The sequence below is a fragment of the Cherax quadricarinatus genome, chromosome 8 (assembly GCF_038502225.1).
Source record: "Cherax quadricarinatus isolate ZL_2023a chromosome 8, ASM3850222v1, whole genome shotgun sequence".
NCBI lineage: Eukaryota > Metazoa > Arthropoda > Malacostraca > Decapoda > Parastacidae > Cherax > Cherax quadricarinatus.
This window is the reverse complement of record NC_091299.1, coordinates 33,285,773-33,289,314: the sequence shown is the minus strand read 5'-3', so window position 1 is coordinate 33,289,314 and position 3,542 is coordinate 33,285,773.

The following is a 3,542-nucleotide window of genomic DNA, read 5'->3' as shown; positions in this document are numbered from 1 at the left end:
TAGTCTTCGAATCCCTTGCGACTTTAGCCTCATAATCCCTTGTTGCTTATCCTATTTCTTTTTTTTTTTTTTCATTTCTCTCTTTAATTGAATATATTGATTTCTTAACTGCCCATCCCCTCTTTTGATACGCCTATATATGCCTCTCTTTTGATCAATGAGATGTTTTAATCTATTGTTTATCCATTTGGGATCACTTTTGCTAGATCTAATTTCCCTACTCAGAACAAAAGTTGTCTGGGCAGCTAGATTTATGCTCTGAAATACGTCATATTGGCAACGAACACCAGAATGACAGGAAAAGTTGGTAAATGGATCATTAATTTCCTAACAAATAGAACACAAAGAGTAGTGGTAAAATGAGTAAAGTCTGAGGTGGCTGCTGTGAAAAGATCTGTTCCACAAGGCACAGTACTCGCCCCCATCCTGTTCCTCAGCCTCATATCTGACATAGTCAGGGATGTTACCCACAACACCGTGTCCTCCTTTGCAGATGACGCCCAAATTTCCATGACGGTGTCCTCCATTGAAGATACCGCAACACTCCAGTTAGACATCAACCAAATCTTTATATGGACTGCAGAAATCAATATGAAGTTCAATAAAGAGAAGTTTCAATTTCTACAATATGTGAAACGTGAGGAAATTAAAACTATATCGGAGTATAAAACAAATTCCAACCACACAGAGCGAGAAACTAATGTAAAGGACATGGGAGTGGTAAAGTCAGAGGATCTCACTTTCGAAGATCACAACATTGTATCAATCGCATCTGCTAAAAATATGACAAGATAGTTAATGACAACCTTCAAAACTAGGGATGCCAAGCCCATGATGACACTCTTCAAGTCGCTTGTTCTATCTAGGCTGGAATATTGGAATATTGCTGCCAATTTTGTCAAAGCTGGGAACCAAAGCACTCATCCCACTAGGGGGTGAGATCACAACTTTGTAGTAGCCACAGTCAGTGGCCAGGCTTCAAACACCTTTTATTGTACAGCAATAAAGGAATGGAACAGACTGCCTGTACATGTCAAAGCCAGTCATAGCATGAACCAGTTCAAGAAGAGAGCCAAAAGGTACCTAATGAATGTAGCGACAGAAAGGGAGGAGAATGATTTTTTTATTTTTCTGGCTAACACGTATGTAAATATAAAAAACTCATTTTATCTTATCCCTGGTATTTCTAATTAATAGTATAAGATATTATCTCCCTTCCAGTATAATAACAAGGTATTAAAAGACCCCGGTGGAAATAAGTCACTTTGATTTTTTGGGGTTTTCCCAGGTTCTCTACATATGTGTTGCTATGTATGATAATCTGTATAACTGTATTTGTGTATACTTGAATAAACTTATGCTAACAGCGCCTTTCAAGGCAGGTGAAATGGTTAACCTAGAAAATGAACAGAGAACTTTCACTGCACACATATGTACGATAAAACACCTAAACCAACTTAGTTATACTGCCTCACGACACAACAAAGATCTCTTTTCGACTACATAATGAGTCATCAGTAAATAATTTTATTACAGCCTCACGTAACACTGACTGGCTGGGTGAGTTACCGGACACACACGATATTGATGAATGTGTCAAAATGCTCCTACTCAAAGCCCATAACCTCTATAATAAACATTGTCCAATGAAAACAAAGCAGATCTCAGCAAAGGGACTAAACAGCCCCTGGCTTACAAATAGTATACTTAAATTCATCGATAAAATACATATATATGAAAAACAATTCAGACAGAACCTAATAACAAAATTACTAATAAAATGATACACCTCAGTACTTACTAATGTAATACAGAAGTCCAAACAAATGTATTATGTAAACAGATTTAATGAAATAAAAGGTAATATGAAAAAGACCTGTAAAACTCTCTCTGAAATTTTGGGCTCAAGAAAACTGTCTAGAAACAGAGATTAACTTAGTGAAACCAGACGAACCACACATACAACCTATACACACTGACAACAAGCTTAATGTCTTCTTCTCTACTATAGGATCAAAATTAGCAAGCAAAATCAGAGGTGCAAATAGTCATCTACAAGACTATCTCATTGGTAATTACCTAAATACTCTATATATAGCACCAACAAATCCTACTGAAGTCTCACTAATAATTAAATCATTAAAAAACAAGGCAGGAGATCTAAATAACTTGCCAACAATCATGTATAAAGAAGTAACTCCTGTGCCGCCCCATATTACTGCAACACTAATTAACAAATCTGTTGAATCTTCAATATTTTCAGCCACTATCATGTCTCGGGATGATAGTGACTTTCTTTGTTCCAATCAAATTATGAAATGTAAACATACACTGTAACCTTAGCAAAGAAATAAAGTTGTATTGTATTGTATTGTACTGTAAATTACTGGGAACAGTTGAAGTTCCTCGACGTGTACTCCCTGGAACACAGGCGGGAGAGATACACCGTTATATACACCTGGAAAATCCTAGAGGGATAAGTACCAAAACTTCACACGAGAATCACTCCCTGTGAAAGCAAAAGACTCGGCAGACGATGCAACATTCCCGCAATGAAAATCAGGGACGCTACTTGCACGATAAGAGACAACACAATAGGTGTCAGGGGCCCAAGACTGTTCAACTGCCTCCCAGCATACATAAGAGGGATTACCAATAGACCCCTGGCTGTCTTCAAGAAGGCTCTGGATAGGCACCTAAAGTCAGTACCTGATCATCCGGGCTGTGGTTCGTACGACGGTTTACGTGCGGCCAACAGTAACAGCCTGGTTGATCAGACCCTGATCCACCATGATGCCTGGTCACGGATCGGGCCGCGAGCGCACTGACCCCCGAAACCCTCTCCAGGTATACTCGCTCCCATCCTGTTCCTCATCCCCATATCTGACTAAGATGTGTAAGTCATAGCTCCGTGTCTTCCTTTGCGGATGAAACCAGAATTGCCATGACAGTGATCTCCATCGAAGACACTGCAAGACTCCAAGCGGACATCAACCGAATTTTTAAATGGGCCACAGAAAACAATATGAAGTTCAATGAAGAGAAGTTTCAACTACTCAGATATGGAAAACTTGATAAAAATTAAAACTGTATCAGTGTATACAACCAATTATAACTATACAATAGAGCGAGAAACTAATGTGAAGGACCTGGGAGTGATAATGTCAGAGGATCTCGCCTTCAAAGTTCAGAACAATGTGTCTACCTCATCTGCTAGAAAATTGAGAGGATGGATAATGAGAACCTTCAAAACTAGGGACGCAAAACCCATGATGATTCTCTTCAAATCGCTTGTTTTCTCTAGGCTGGAATACTGCTGTACACTGCCTCCTTCAAGGCTGGCGAAATTGCTGACCTGGAGAGTGTACAGAAAACTTTCACGGCACACATCAGCACGATAAAGCATCTAAATTACTGGGAATGGTTGAAGTCCCTTGATCTGTATCCCCTGGAATTCAGGCGAGAAAGATACATGATAATATACACTTGGAAAATCCTTGAGGGATTAGTACCAAACATGCACTCGAAAATCACTACCTACG